Source organism: Salmo salar, chromosome ssa12 (assembly GCF_905237065.1).
Source record: "Salmo salar chromosome ssa12, Ssal_v3.1, whole genome shotgun sequence".
Lineage (NCBI taxonomy): Eukaryota > Metazoa > Chordata > Actinopteri > Salmoniformes > Salmonidae > Salmo > Salmo salar.
In genome coordinates, this window is record NC_059453.1 from 78,052,637 (window position 1) to 78,070,043 (window position 17,407).

Below are 17,407 nucleotides of genomic sequence, written 5' to 3' on the forward strand. Positions count from 1 at the left end.
AAAATCATTCTAATGTATTATACATGTTTAATGGGATAGTGTATCTTTGAAGACATGACAAATAGTAAATAAAATGAACTTATGTTTACAACAAATCAGCTGCATTGTTGCAGAAAATCATTAACATTGTTTTTTGGTGTCATGTCACACATACAGTGAGCTTCAAAAGTATTGGGACAGTGACAAATGTTTTGTTGTTTTGGCTCTGTACTCCAGCACTTTAGATATGAAATGATACAATGATGATGAGGTTAAAGTGCAGACTGTCAGCTTTAATTTGAAGGTATTTTCATCCATGTCGGTTGAACTGTTTAGAAATTACAGGCCTTTTTGTAGATAGTCCCCCCATTTTAGAGGACTAAAAGTATAAGGACAAATCCACTTATATGTGTATTAAAGTAGTCAAAAGTTTAGTACTTGGTCCCATATTCCTAGCACACTATGATTACATCAAGCTTGTGACTCTACGAACTTGTTGGATGCTTTGCTGTTTGTTTTTGTTGTGTTTCAGATTATTTTGTGCCCAATGGAAATGAATGGTAAATAATGTATTATGTCATTTTGGAGTCACTTTTATTGTAAATAAGAATAGAATATGTTTCTAAACACTTCCACATTGTGGATGCTACCATGATTACGTATAACCCTATCATGAATAATGAGTGAGAAGTTACAGATGCACAAATATCATACCCCCAAGACATGCTAACCTATCACCATTACAATAACAGTGGAGGTTGGCATTTTATATCATACCCCCAAGACATGCTAACCTTTCACCATTACAATAACAGTGGAGGTTAGCATTTTATATCATACCCCCAAGACATGCTAACCTATCACCATTACAATAACAGTGGAGGTTAGCATTTTTGGGGGATATGATATTTATGCCTCTAACTTGCTCACTCATCATTACTCACAATTAATTCAGGGTTATCTGTAATCATGGTAGCATCCACCTTAATGTAGAGATGTTTAGAAACATATCAAATTCTTATTTACAATAAGAATGACTCCAAAATGACACAATAAATTATTTACCATTCATTTCTATTGGGCACAAAATAATCTGAACACAACCAAAACAAACAGCAAATGCATCCAAAATGTTTGTAGAGTCACAAGCTTGATGTAATCAAGGTCACTGTCCCAACACTTTTGGAGCTCTCTGTATTTATGGTATGACTCCATAAAATATGTGTAAACTCCCTTGTATCTACACTTCAGTGTCAGACACAGAAACACACAGCATTGTTTGCTGCCTGAAGGCTGGATTTACAGAGCTCTTTCTCTCTCTGTTTGTCTCTCTCTCTCAAACACACATGCACGTGCGCGCACACACTCACACACACACACACACACACACACGCGCGAGACAGGGTCCATACTATCTAGCTAATTTTCCCCCAACATCGGACACCTCCTAATTTCGGACACCTCCTAATTTCAGACACTCTCTTGTGGTTGGAGGATTAAATCACCTCGAGCTCAACATTTACATGGCCTGGAAAATAACGGTACGTTTTGCGACAAAAGACACCCTTCTAGCTACAGTATCTGACCACCGATTTTCATTGCAGTTAATGTAGGTTTTAAAAGTTTTCAAAAAAGTAATATATACACATTTAGTGGGACACGCTGTATATTGTAAAATTCGACTGCGCGACAGACATCATTTAATATCCAACTTTTTACCTAAATAATTCATACTTATTTATATGTTAGTATTAAACTGTTATCTACTTCTCAAAACATAAGATTCATCTGTAAAACAAACAACGAGCCTTGATTTGATTACAGCACTGAAGATGGTGTAGAACCAGTGTTAAGAGTCTACAGGAGGGCACACCGGGCTACGCAATGAAAAGTTGACAGGGAAGTTGTTGTTTTTTACTGGAAGGCCAGCCAACTAGTCAAATATCTAGTTGGTTGCTGTCTCTTTTTTTAATCAAAATTAAACGGATATATCTTGTAATTGAACAAAATAGTAAGGTGGCCAATAACTGGGGACCGTATGCCAATAATACGGGACATTTTGTTTTTACTAAACCGTTTATCAAAAAGCTGATAGTAGTAGTATTTCTACTGAAATGTCAAACATTCTAATTGCTAACCAGTTAGATAACATTTTTACGACACCGATAATCACAATACATTGATGGCTTGATCACAAGATCACACTGTTGAAGGTAATATATTTCTTAAACGCTGTTGAATATGCCGATAATACGGGGTGCTACGCTAAATAAGTACTTGAATAGCACCTTAAATGACCCTAACCATCCCTCCCTTCTTAATCCAAACATTCTCTTAATAACTCACTTACTATTTTATGCTCAGTATTGAGCCAAAAGAAGCCCAGCCAGCCACATCCCCAGCCTTCCACGGCTCTGTAAAACAGTGGCGCTGACATTAAGGGAGATGGATTTTCTCTCAATCCGTTTAAGACATCAGATGCCGAGTGACTTTATTTCATTTTTTAAAGAAGCATTTTAATACAGCTCCTTTCATGTGTGAGTGCCTTCCAACTGTTAAAGATCATGAGTGAAGAGACCAGTTAGGCTCAGACGTCATTGGAGGACGACAATGAGTCACTCCAGTCATCAGGACTAAATTGTTCTCGGCTATTCTCCGCTCTCTGCGTCTACATCACAGTAGATCACCACCCAAGGGTGCAGTACAGGCCCTTTCATGGTGCTAGCTGGTAGACTAGAATAACAGTAATTGAGTAGTGTGGGTAATGTTGGTAATGTGCTTCAATCAGCACAGTATGCAAGTTCATGAGAAATACTCTCCATTCCAGAACCTTATCTGTGGACACAACATTACTTTTCTGTTCCAGAACTACAATTTTGTATTAAACTAATTCCATCACTCTGAGACTTCAGAATCCAAGCGTGTCACTCAATTCAATTCAAGGGGCTTAATTGGCATGTGAAACATCTGTTTATATTGCCAAAGCAAGTGAAATGAATAAACAAAAGTGAAATAAATAATAAAAAGTTAACAGTAAATATTACACTCACACTCTCCAACTGTGTTTAAAGGGAAAAGAGAGAGACAGAGGGAGAGAGAGAGAGAGAGAGACAGGGAGAGAGAGAACACTAAATACCACCAATGATATGTTTATTTATCCCCCACTATTTATACTACAACTATACACATTGCTAAAACTGTATGTACATAGCTGATAATATAACACTTGAAATGTGTATCTTTTTAAACCTTTTTGAGTGCAATTTTTACTGTTAATTTGTAATCATTTTTTGTTGATGTTAAATCTGTTTCTTCTCACTTTTGTTTGTGTATTTCACTTGCTTTGGCAATGAATTGAATTGAGAGACTCTGAGACTTCAGAATACAAGCGTGTCACTCTCCAACTGTGTTTTAAGGGAAGAGAGAGAGAGGGAGAGAGAGAGGGAGAGGGAGAGGGAGAGAGCGAGAGAATGAGTTGAAGGCCAGTGGCGGAGCAGTCAGACGGAAGTGAATGTTCTGTGTGTTATCACTGTGAGTGGTGGACTTCCTCTACTGCCCTGATAACAGGGTCTCTACCTGCTCTGGCAGAATGGGGATTTAATTTGTGTCAACACAACTCGTAGGGAAAAGTCATGTAACATATTCACAGGTCAAAGGTTGTGCATCCTCTGTGTTATCTCAAATTGCTTTCCTGCTACAGTATAGGCTACACCTCTGTAGTGCATCACCTCAGATGCATAAAGCTGCATGAAGTGGGAGCTACAGAGTGTGGTCAGGGCCACATCTAGGGAAAACTAAAACATGGAGGTTTGGGAGAGAAGGATGAAGATCAAGATAATTACCTGTCATGAGGAGCGTGAATAGCAGGACCGGAGAACATGGAAAGAAAAAGAGAGAAAACAATCATTAGAAAGTGAAATATTGACCTATCAATAGGAAGTAGATAAATAATAGTACATTAAGTTAGCATATTTTCGCATGGGCTCTAAGGCTCATGGTTTGTGTGGTTTCTCCACCGGCTGGTTTAATTGACAGAGAGAGGATATCCCCTGAGCAGAGAATCAAAGGCTGTTTCATTGGAGGGCAAGTCAATTTCCTAAATATGAGTGACACAGGGTGGGATTTCTAAGAGAGTGATATATGACCAAGACCTTTCACAACTCTCCTAGCCTTCAATCAGTCTGAGTGATGTGTAAGTAATCTGTATGGTTTACCCATAGCATAGTGGACCATATTCAATATTGCCCAGCCAAAGAAGACCCAACAAACAGAACAGACATGGCATAGGAAAAAGGTTGAATACATCTCACAACATTTACTCTCTTGATAGAATAAAAGCACAGAATGGAAAAAGATATAGGACATCAAATAATGTAAGAGAACAGATAATCACTCAAATAGATTGGAAATCCTGTAAATGAGAAATGCCAATACCCCATGTGACTTCTGCATGCTGAGGCAGGAAGTGTGCAGTGTTAGCGTGTGATTGGCTGCAGAGGGGGGTCTGCCGGAGCCAGGCAGCATTGCAGTTGGTCTCATGTCATAAATCATTGTACCTGCTCCTCCAGATTGGTTTAAATCAGGCCTCTCTTTTGGGGGCTGCCTGCATCCCAGGGCTTATTAAAGACCCACACTGAGAGGCTGCAGGAGAGGAGACACAGGCCTGCTATTCATCAGGCAGGCTTAGCACAGACACCATACAGAAATCTTTTCACATTCATACTAGCCATCAACTTATCTTTATAATCTGTATAATGTCAAATAACAGTGGACATTTGACACTTACAGTACCGCTTCTATTGGAAGGATATGGGAAAGATGATTATAATAAGACAAAATCTATGCTTTTCTGGATACATCATAAGGTTTTTTTAAAACAACTGTTTGCTTTTACACTAGGGGTGGGCAATAATCTTGGCTTGAGGTCCACATCAGGATTTTAAAATTCAGCGGAGGGCCGCACAGATTTTTTGGGGGACCAATTTATTAATCGAAAACAATTTGCAGGCCAGAAAAAGGGCAGTTCTTTGAAAACATATAGGTCTATTATATACTGAAAACAAATATAAAACGCAACATGCAACAATTTCAAAGATTGTACTGAGTTACAGTTCATATAAGGAAATCAATCAATAGAAATACATGAATTAGGCCCTAATCTATGGATTTCACATGACTAGGCAGGGGCACAGCCATGGGTGGGCCAGGGAGAGCCTACCCACTTAGGAGCCAGGCCCACCCATTGGGAGTTTTTCCCCACAAAAGGGGTTTATTAAAGACAGAAATACTCCTCAGCTTCTTGATATGCCACACCTGTCAGGTGGATGGTTATCTTGGCAAAGTAGAAATGCTCACTAATAGGGATGTAAACACATTTGTGCACAACATTTGAGAGAAATAAGCTTTTGTGCATATGGAGAATTTCTGGGATCTTTTATTCCACTTAATGAAACATGGAACCAACACTTTACATGATGCGTTGATATTTTTGTTTTGTGTATGTGACATACTTTCTATCTAGTTGTAGACGTTCAAGAGTGGCCTGGAGGGTTGTTTCTTTTACCCAAAATAATCATTTCCCAAAGAAAAGTACTCAAACCTCCCCCGGGTCAGATTGAATGGACTGATGTTGTCCACCCCTGTTCTACACGGAGGGTAAAGAGAGAGACCTCTAGTAACTCTAGTAAAACATTGAGAGACAAAAAGGAGACAGGAGAGTAACAACATACCAACAACAAAACATGCAGAAACTAAATAAACATCTTTCTCATATATACCAACAATGCGTTCTAGCCATCTTGATAATAGAACCAACTGTATTGTTAAGAGCCAGGCTGACATACAGTAGCTCTGTGCACTCTACCTTCCATGGAAAACATGCTAAAACTCACTGAACACATGCATTTTCTTTGAAGAAGCACAATCAATGTACACAAACCAAGAACGAAAATGGTGGTAAGCAATTACTGAGGAAATAAATGCTCTTTGTGAAACTGGGAGGAACTAAGTTCTGTATTGAAGAAAACACGTGTAATTTCTGTGTTGTGAAAGGCAGGATGATTTCAACGGTCTGAATCCACTTTGGGAGTAACAATAGTTGAGGAATCTAAATTCAAACCTGAGTCAAATAAGCGCTCTTTTATCAGATCAATACAGTGGGTGTTTTGAAAAGCATCCATTCACACTGGCCACGTCAAGGCAGACACCCCCTGAGGGCTTCTGAAGAAAAGCCCCCTCCACTCTCCTCTCTGTTGTTGCTAAGTTCAGCCATGTAACATTTCCCCATACAGACTGCTCCTTAGTGCTTAGAGGGGAAAGAGAGGCCTGTCCTCAATTGGAATGAGAACAAGAGCTCCTTTAAAAGCTGGACACTAACTAAAAACATTTCTAATTTCAGCCCATCTTTCTCCATCCTTAAATGTATTGTAATTCCCCTCAGACTGCGGTGAGATCCTGACCGTCACGAAAAGCCGTGAAGCTAGATGGTGTTGAATAGATACAAGAACAGCTCTTTCCTTTTTATCGGTGGTGAAACCCAATAGTCTTAAATATCTGATAGCGGATCATGTAGTGCGTCTTATCGGCTGAGGCGGTGACTTGTGCATTATATAAACAGTGGCAGCTTTATATCACTGACAGACAGGCAGACAGCAGCCTCAGCAGAATTCTGTCCTGTCAGCAGCAGCTATAGCAGCAGCTATAGCACAGGCCTGTACAGCACACTGCTGTAGTACCTCTGCCTCAGCACAGAGAGGGCCAGCTCAAAGTCATACAAAGTTCTCTGGAGAGAGAGAGAGAGAGAGAGAGAGAGAGAGAGAGAGAGAGAGAGAGGGAGGTAAAGGTACCGACTCAAACCACTGACACTGTTCTTTTGAGATTCAGTCCACTTTTACCTGACATCTATACAACTCCTGAGAGCTGGACTACTGCTCTGATAGGCTTATCATTTATTGGTGCAACTTCCCATTAGGAATTAAATGCTAGTGGACAGAGGGCTGTTGCAAAGCAGATTTTATATCGGAAACTTTAGAATAGATAAAGCACTAAAGATTCAACAGCCTATTCAACAGTCAATTCAACAGCCTATTCCACGTTGGTTCAATGTGATTTCATTGAAATGACGTGGAAACAACGGTGATTTAACCAATGTGTGCCCAGTGGGTGAATTTTAATTGAAAAAAGCTGACATGATTTTAATGACCATTAACATTTAGCCAGATATTCAGTATTATATAAAAATACAGCTCTCAATGTGCAGAGAGCATATTGATTTTATGTACATTAAAATAACATCAAAGTGATCAGAAATACAGTGTAGACATTGTTAATGTTGTAAATGACTATTGTAGCTGGAAAAGGCAGATTTTTTAATGGAATAGAGGCCCATTGGAACAGAGGCCCATTATCAGCAACCATCACTCCTCTATTCCAGTGGCACATTGTGTTTATTTTTTATTTTTCTACATTTATTGAATATTCGAAACACACAATATACTTGCAGTGAAGCCGCTCAACAACTACAGCATACCAGTCAGCCAACAGATTCCCAACAAATTCCCATTCAGAGCGACACACAGAAGCATCCAGGGTCAATGCCCTGCACCAGGCCTCCACCAGGCCAAAAAATGTGAACACGAACCCTCCAAGATCCCCCCCACAGTTCCCCAATAGCTGTCCCTCAACCATTCGAGACCCCTCCCACAGTCCCCCTCAGGAAGAAAAATACAAATAAAAAATACAATTTATTCCATTCCACACCCCCAAGAACCCCCCAATGCACCAACATCCAAGAGAATGAACTAAAGAGAAAAAAAGAAAAGACAGAAGAAAACAGCAAACATCAATGCAAAAAAAACATCAAGGACATCAAGGACATCAAGGACAACTAAAATCATAACAGCAATGCCAAATGTATATGTTTGTGTGCATGTCTGGCACTATTACATGTATGTGTGTGTTCTTCTATGTGTTTATTTGAATGAGAGTGTGTGTACCGTAATTTCCGGACTATTGAGCACACCTGAATATAAGCCGCACCCACTGAATTTAAAAAAAAGTATTATTTTGAACATAAATAAGCCGCACATGTCTATAAGCCGCAGGTGCCTACCGGTACATTGAAACAAATTAACTTTACACAGGCTTTAACGAAACACGGCTTGTAACAAAAACAAATAGGCTTTAACGAAACACGGCTTGTAACAAAAACAAATAGGCTTTAACGAAACACGGCTTGTAACAAAAATAAATAGGCTTTAACGAAACACGGCTTGTAACAAAAATAAATAGGCTTTAACGAAACACGGCTTGTAACAAAAATAAATAGGCTTTAACGAAACACGGCTTGTAACAAAAAATAAATAGGCTTTAACGAAACACGGCTTGTAACAAAAATAAATAGGCTTTAACGAAACACGGCTTGTAACAAAAATAAATAGCCTTTAACGAAACAAAAAATAAAAAATTTGCAGTAAGCTTTAGTTGTCTTTTTTGCACTGAGTCAATTCCTCACGCTTCTGTTTCCAACGTCTTATCATCGACTCATTAAGACCAAGCTCCCGTGCAGCAGCTCTATTTCCTTTTCCAACAGCCAGATCAATCGCCTTCAACTTGAAAGCTGCATCATATGCATTTCTCCGTGTCTTTGCCATGATGAGGGTGACAAAATGACTACCGTAATCAGAATGATGGGAAGTTTGAGAGTGCTCGATTTTAATCTAAACAGTAAACAAAAAAGTTGTTTGACCTTAACCCGTTCGGGAATTTCATTGGTCTAATGAAAGCTTCATGCCGCCAAAAAACTGAGCACTTCACAGAATGTGTTTTTTTGGAAGAAAAACATTTGAAAGCGGGAAAAATCCATATATTAGCCGCGTCATTGTTTAAGCTGCGAGTTTCAAAGCGTGGGAAAAATGTTGCGGCTAATAGTTAGGAAATTACGGTATTTGCATGTATACGAACACCTGCATGGCATCAGCCTCAGGCAAACCAGCATTAGTTGTAAAAACAGTGGCCCTCAGTGTCATTCAAACATACTTTTTATTATGTTTTATTTTAACTTATTTTAAAAAACTTTTATCTTTGACCATCATTCTATCTCCCGCAAAGCAAAGCAACTCCACTCTCACTTGTCTCCAATTCCACATACCAGCCCTCAGCTTCCCTCAGTCCATCCCATCTATCTCTGCTGGCCACCCACTTCAGATTTCTACGCAACACATATCTTTCAACTATGCTGTGATGTTTAACGTACAATTTGAATCTATCTAATCAATTGCGAGTTGAAGATAAATACTTTAACTAAGAGTATTAGTATATTAGTAATTGACTGACACGTTCTCTCCAGATCTCCTGACAGTACTATTTCTAGGGTCAATTTTAGATCAATGCTATGCATTTTCAGCCATTCCTGAACCTGAGACCAGAAACAGGCTACCTGAGGGCAATACCAAAATAAATGGTCTATTGATTCTGTATCCTCACAACAAAATCTGCAGAGCTTTGATGATTTTATGCCCCAAATATTCAACATTTTGTTGGTGGCAAGAATTCTATATAATAATTTTTGCTGAAAAGCACAAAGTCTTGAATCTTGCCTTGTTTTATATATCAACTCATGGAATCAGTACATCAAAAATCTCTTCCCAACTATTTTGCAATCTGTATGGCACAGTTGTCAACATCCTGTTCCTCAAATGAAACTGGTATACTTTCCTATTTATGCTATTTTTATTCCTCCGCCGGTTTTGATCCTTTATATTGGGCAGACAGACCAGTTCCCTACCTCCTCCCGCTGCCACCTGCCTCCTCCGTTTTTGGGGTAATGCTGTAATCAATTGGTTGTACTCTTGGATTGAGCAGACCTATCTGTACAATTCTGATAATTCCATGAAGGACATAACTCTACCATTCCAATTTACAATATCATTTAAGAACAAAATACCCTTTTCAAACATCATTCCCATAAATACAGGTATTTTATCAACAAGCACATTTGAGTTCAGCCATAATATTTGTTGTAATATTTGTTCTATCTATTCAGGGGGATGTAATTGAAATTGTAGCCAGCTCTGCAATGCTTGTTTGAAAAAGGGAGATACCTTTTTCAAAGTATCAATTTCAATTAATTGAAAATGAGACATGGCAATCTGCATAAAGGAAAAAAGGCAATTGTTAAACAATGGATGAGCTTTTCTTAGTAATCGAAATGAAATGAAATGAAATTGAAAGATATTATATTTTCCCTAGAACATACTGGAGTTGGTGCAGCTTATGCTGGTGCTGCCCATTTCAGCCGCCCAGTGGGAGCGAGGCTTCTCTGCGCAGAACTGGATTAAGAATTCGGCAAGAAGCCGCCTTGGGGTCTCCACCACCGAAGACCTGATGAGGATCAGCCTGGAGGGGCCTTCTGTCGAGGAGTTCGATCCCACTCTTGCCGTGGACCGCTGGCTGACCTCTAAGCGTGCCAGACGGCCAACATACAAAAGCAGCTGGACAACTGATATCCTTTGCGTCTAGTAGGCATGGGTCAATGTGTGATTTTGGTGGCATGTGCTGTTCCACAGATGTGTGTCCCTTAGTACATTCACACACACTCACACACGCAGTATAAATATGTATCTAATAAATGTTTGTTAATAAACGCTGTGTTACATTTTTCACTGTGCTGCTAAATTTCTTTGTGTACTGCTACATTTCTTTATTTAGGAGCGCATGTACTCCTTGGGAAAAAAGTTAGCGTAGAGCTCTGCTCTACCGGTATGCCATCAAGCCCTGGGGTTTTTCCAGACTGAAAGGATTTAATAGCCTCAAAAAGTTCTTCCTCTGTAATTTGGCCTTCGCACTGATCTTTCTGTACATTTGCTAATTTTCCATTTTATTTGGAAATAATTACTTACCATAATCTTCATTCAGTGGGAAAGGATGAGACGGAAAAGAGAACATCTGCCTAAAATAATTAGCTTCCTCTTTTAAAATATAATTCGGAGAATCATAGATGATTCCATCTTCAGTAACGAGTTTCTGCAAATTATTTTTGTTAGTGTTCCTGTATTGGAGATTCAGGAAGAATTTTGTGCATTTTTCTCCATACTCCATCCAGTTTGCTTTATTTCTGTATTAGATTACATTAGATCGTTCTTGAATACGTTCCTCAAGTTCTTTTTGTTTTTCCTCCAACTTATTTTGTATCTCTGCAGTATCCTTTTTTTTGTTATCTACCTGTACTATTAGTTCATGGATTTCCCTTGTTAGTCTCCAGAAACTGCTTTTTATTATTGATGAATATTGAATGACCCCTGAAGGTACATTTAAAGGTATCCCAAACAATAAGGAGATTTGCTGAACCTATATTGTACTGGAAAAATTCAGTTATAAATTATTGTGTCTTAGTTAAAATAAGTGTCTTCCAGTAAACTTTGATTAAATTTCCAATATCCCCGTCCATGTGGAACATCTATAAGAGTTATGTGAATGCCAATTAGATGATGATCCGATCGCATTCTGTCTCCTATTAAAACCTTTTTAACATTTGATGCAAGAGAGAAAGAGACAAGAAAGTAGTCAAGACGACTAGCTTGATTAAGTCTCCTCCATGTATATCTCACTAGGTCGGGGTTTTTTAGTCTCCAAATATCCACTATTTCTAATGTGTCCATAATATTTGTGATTTCCTTAAGGGCACGGTGATGATAGTTTGTAGAGTGATTACCTTTACGGTCCATTGAGGTACTTAACACTGTGTTATAGTCTCCTACCATAATGATTAGATCATTTGTTGCCTGTAAGTTCAATAAATTGGTATAAATGTTTTTGAAGAAGTGTGGATCATCCTGATTTGGACCATATAGATTAATGAGCCAAATTTCTTTTCGATTCACTTTCATATTCACAAGGATCCACCTTCCTTGCGAATCATTCCTGACTATTAGCACATTCAGATCAACATTTTTGTTGATTAATATTTACATTTACATTACATTTAAGTAATTTAGCAGACGCTCTTATCCAGAGCGACTTACAAATTGGTGATATCATCACACCCTTTGAGTTCCTTCGTTCATGACAGAAAATTATTTCACCACCCAATTCCTTTTTTCACTCAACTTCATCTAAGGATGTAGAGTGAGTTTGCTGTAAACAGTATATGTTATATTCCTTTCTTTTAGCCATGTAAAGACTGATCTTCTTTTTTTATAATCTGCTAAACCGTTACAATTATAACTGGCTATACTTATTTCACCCCTTACCATAACTAGATACTATTCTCAGTCTAAATTGACCATAATTAGTGCTTGTAAAGTTACTGCCATCAGAGGTATTATGAAGGTCAAAACTAGAGCTTTCAAATGTCTGATATTTAGAATTCAAGACATAGGTTCTAGCAATATTTGTTTTATTCCCTTGCCTGTTTGCCTGTGAGCCAATGCCACAGATGTTAGAAAATTGAGACAATATATTATGTGTGTAGCAAATCTGAGTAGGTTGATGTGTATGATATTGGATGTGATATAGTGAGTGTGTACGATGTCTGTATAAGAGTAAGACTATAATGTGTGATGTCCAAATAAATAATAACTCTGCCAATTTGCATGGTTAGATGTCTATGTGTGTAACATGTAGTGCGTATAGCCTTAATTAATATTCATGATGATAATTGTAATCCATATCGTATCACCATCATAGTTGCATCATAATTACCTTTAACATAATTGAAAAACACATCCCAGCATTTCCATAGCAATTGACACATGATCATGAAAGAGACCTTACATTACTCTAGAGACGGCTTCACTACAGTACAAATGTATTCCGTACAATATGTTATTATTCCCCAATGCCCCATTCTGATATCTTCCCCTTGTTTGTTGTAAACATATATAAACTTGTAGACAAATACATAAAAAGATAGACAAACAATAAACACATTAAATTATAAAACAGTTCTCGACAATAGAGAGAGAGGGAGAGAAGAGAAAAGAGAGAAAGATAGAGTGAGAGAATAGAGCGAGATCAGGTGTGTCTGTGTATGTATAAGTCCGTATGTGTAAGCAAGCATGTAATTGAGTACGTGTGTGTTCATATCCACTTCATAATGTTCAGATATTTTTATAGCTCCCATACCTTCTTTTTTCCGTAACCTGAAGTCCCTGTAGAATTTAGTACAGCCACGGTGTTATGGAGCTGTCTCGGAATAGCTGTCCATCTATAAAGAGTTTGTCCACAATGATAAAGGCACGCTTATCATTCTCCCTTTGTTGTCTTTGTACCTGATACAGTCTCTTACGATGTTCGTTTATCTCCCTTGGAAATTGGTAATTGAGACAGAATTTGGTCCCTTTAAGCTCCCTTCCCCTGCTTTTGATCAGCTCCTTTTGTTGGTAGTCTTCAAATTCTGCGATGATCGGTCGGGGACCGTTGGTCTTGTCGCTCCAAGTACGTGTACACGGTGGAAAGGCACATTGTTTACAGTCTCTATAAGAAGTTTCAAGGCGGATTGCATGAATTCTCTGATCGCGCCCTCTGGATTATTGGATGCGCCCTCAGGAATCCCTGAAAAAATATATATTTTCACGCATGCTACAACTTTGTATGTCTAGTAGCGACTCCTTCATCACCCTGTTTTCCCTGAGTAGACAATCCATGTTGGAATCGTGGATTTTTACCTTGGCTGTGAGTGTCTTGTTTTCTCTTTGGAGCGTGGGAATTTCACTATGCCTGAACTCCAAACTCCCCCTCAGCCCTGCTATCTCCTCACACAACTTTTCCAGTGTTGCATGGATTCCAGCCAGAGCACTAGCCTCTACCTCAATGGTAAGTAAATCGTCAGTGTCTGTAGATTAATCTGTTTTTTGTTTTTTTGTCAGGTTAAAGTTATTTTGTGAGGTGGTCGGATCTTTCCATGATGGAGTATGTTGTTCCTCTATAACGTAAAGCTGTTGGTACTCGTCGATTTCCCTCAGGATCTCCTTAGTATCCAGGTTGGCTCTTTACTGCAACCAGTTGTTTTATGAAAAGATAACAATGAGTCTTTCCCACGACGACGACAGGTGTATGTAGTACAGCCAGCTAGCAGTCGCGGAATCCATGCAAAAAAAGGAACACAAACTTGCATTCCCAGCCGTAAAGGCTAAACGCGTCGTGGAATCCTTAGCAACTAAAACTTTAGTTCAGATTAACCTGTTAGGGCTAGGGGGCAGTATTGACACGGCTGGATAAAAAACATACCCGATTTAATCTGGTTACCACTCCTACCCAGTAACTAGAATATGCATATACTTATTACATATGGATAGAAAACACCCTAAATTTTCTAAAACTGTTTGAATGGTGTCTGTGAGTATAACAGAACTCAAATGGCAGGTCAAAACCTGAGAGATTCCTTTACAGGAAGTGGCCTGTCTGACCATTTCTTGAACTTCTTTTCCATCTCTATCATTTACTAAAGGATCTCTGCTCTAACGTGACACTTCCCACGTCGTCCATAGGCGCTCAGAGCCCGGGGAAAAAACAGAATGTCGTCATTCCAGCCCCAGGCTGAAACACATTATCGCCTTTCTCAAGTGGCCGATCAAGGGACACTGGGCTTAGGCGCGTGACCCGACCGCCCCCGCCTTAGGGATTTTTTCCTCTGTTTGCCGAAAAGGAGATTCCCTGTCGGAATATTATCGCTTTTCTACGAGAAAAATGTCGTAAAAATTGATTTTAAACAGCGGTTAACATGCTTCGAAGTACGGTAATGGAATATTTAGAATTTTATTGTCACGAATTGCGCCATGCGCGCGACATTTCTTTACTATTTCGGATAGTGTCTGGAACGCACGAACAAAACGCCGCTATTTGGATATAATGATGGATTATTTTGGACCAAACCAACATTTGTTATTGAAGTAGCAGTCCTGGGTGTGCATTCTGACGAAGACAACAAAAGGTAATCAAACTTTTATAATAGTAAATATGATTATGGTGAGTGCTAAACTTGCCGGGTGTCTAAATAAGCGAGCCCGTGATGCCTGGGCTATGTACTTAGAATATTGCAAAATGTGCTTTCACCAAAAAGCTATTTTAAAATCGGACATATCGAGTGCATAGAGGAGGTCTGTATCTATAATTCTTAAAATAATTGTTATGCTTTTTGTGAACGTTTATCGTGAGTAATTTAGTAAAATGTTAGCGAATTCCCCGGAAGATTGCGGGGGGTATGCTAGTTCTGAACGTCACATGCTAATGTAAAAAGCTGGTTTTTGATATAAATATGAACTTGATTGAACAAAACATGCATGTATTGTATAACATAATGTCCTAGGGTTGTCATCTGATGAAGATCATCAAAGGTGAGTGCTGCATTTAGCTGTCTTCTGGGTTTTGGTGACATTATATGCTGGCTTGAAAAATGGGTGTCTGATTATTTCTGGCTTGGTACTCTGCTGACATAATCTAATGGTTTGCTTTCGTTGTAAAGCCTTTTTGAAATCGGACAGTGTGGTTAGATTAACGAGAGTCTTGTCTTTAAATAGCTGTAAAATAGTCATATGTTTGAGAAATTGAAGTAATAGGATTTTTAACGTTTTGAAAATCGCGCCACAGGCTGCCAGTGGCTGTTACGTAGGTGGGACGCAAGCGTCCCACCTAGCCCATAGAGGTTAAAATCGATTTAATGAAAATGTTTTAATATAAACAACAAACTGAGTGTAGACAGTAATGTTCTGTGGCACATTGTGTTAGCTAATCCAAGTTTATAATTTTAAAAGGCTAATTGATCATTAGAAAACCTTTTTGCAATTATGTTAGTACAGCTGAAAACTGTTGTGCTAACTAAAGAAGCAATAAAACTGGCCTTCTTTAGACTAGTTGAGTATCTGGAGCATCAGCATTTCTGGGTTAAATTACATGCTCAAAATGGCCAGAAACAAAGAACTTTCTTCTGAAACTCGTCAGTCTATTCTTGTCCTGAGAAATTAAGGCTATTCCATGCGAGAAATTGCCAAGAAACTGAAGATCTTGTACAACGCTGTGTACTACTCCCTTCTCAGAACAGCGCAAACTGTCTCTAACAAGAATAGAAAGAGGAGTGGGAGGCCCCGGTGCACAACTGAGCAAGAGGACAAGTACATTAGAGTGTCTAGTTTGAGAAACAGACGCCTCACAAGTCCTCAACTGGCAGCTTCATTAAATAGCACCCGCAAAACACCAGTCTCAACGTCAACAGTGAAGAGGCGACTATATGTACAGTATGTGCATGCTTGTCTGTCTTTGACCTTTGTGGTACCTTTTGAACACATTATCTCTGACTACACAGCGTGCCCTTCCCACAGGGCTTCCCTTCCCACGTCAACAGTGAAGAGGCGACTCCGGGATGCTGGCCTTCTAGGCAGAGTTCCTCTGTCCAGTGTCTGTGTTCTTTTTCCCTTCTTAATCTTTTATTTTTATTGGCCAGTTTGAGATATGGCTTTTTCTTTGCAACTCTGCCTAGAAGGCTAGCATCCCGGAGTCGCCTCTTCACTGTTGACGTGGGAAGGGAAGCCCTGTGGGAAGGGCACGCTGTGTAGTCAGAGATAATGTGTTCAAAAGGTACCACAAAGGTCAAAGACAGACAAGCATGCACATACTGTACATATATGGCTAAGTGCATAGTGGCATAAACACACACACACACACACACACACACACACACACACACACACACACACACACACACACACACACACACACACACACACACACACACAAACAGGGACATGCATAGCCAGTTATCATCATCTGCACATCTATCACTCCAGTGTTAATGCTAAATTGCAATTATTTTACCACTGTTACGAACCCCTTTGGCCCTGCAGTCTAGGGGGGATGGAAACGAGACCCGTAACATATCTCATGCAAATCACCCCAGTGAAAAAGTAACAGTGAGAACTAAAAACCACAGACAACCTAAATCTATCGTCAAACACTTCAGGTTTATTTTAAACACACGGTAATGGGGTGTGGGAAAAAGGGGCTGAGCTGGACCCAAGGAAAGAAATAATAAATATCCAAACAAACCCCTAAGCTAGACTAGCCTGCTTTAAGAACAACTAACCAAAAATACAGTGGGTGGTCCGCCCAGTTCTAACTAGGGTATTTAGACACTGTTTTCCTACGGGTAATGTAGGCCCATGGGCGACTTGGCTGGTTATCCCCTTTTCCCACCAACAAACAGTCATATACCATACAATACAATATTCACAGGATAACAGACAAAGTGACACGTAGGTGCAAAAACAAAAGAGAGATCTCCAGAGAGAACTGATTGGGCTACTTTTAAACCAAGGGAAAGGGGATGTGATTGGGTAAGGGAAAAGGAGCAGGTGTGTCTTCAGTGGAGACTGACTGGCAACTGATTGGTGACTAATGAGTGACACCTGTGACTAGGGCAGAAGGAGAGAAAACAAAT

At 39.3% G+C, this 17,407-nt stretch overlaps 1 protein-coding gene and 1 long non-coding RNA gene across 3 annotated transcripts in view; one reads left to right on the top strand and one right to left on the bottom strand.

Annotated features, from left to right (window-relative positions):
* Positions 1-17,407, bottom strand: part of LOC106565798 (cadherin-4-like) — a 378,562-nt gene that overhangs the window by 259,791 nt on the left and 101,364 nt on the right. The window lies entirely within an intron of this gene.
* LOC106565800 (uncharacterized) lies at positions 1,391-10,638 on the top strand. Its single transcript, XR_001319735.1, has 2 exons — positions 1,391-1,520; positions 10,228-10,638. It is a non-coding gene; the product is annotated as an uncharacterized lncRNA (long non-coding RNA).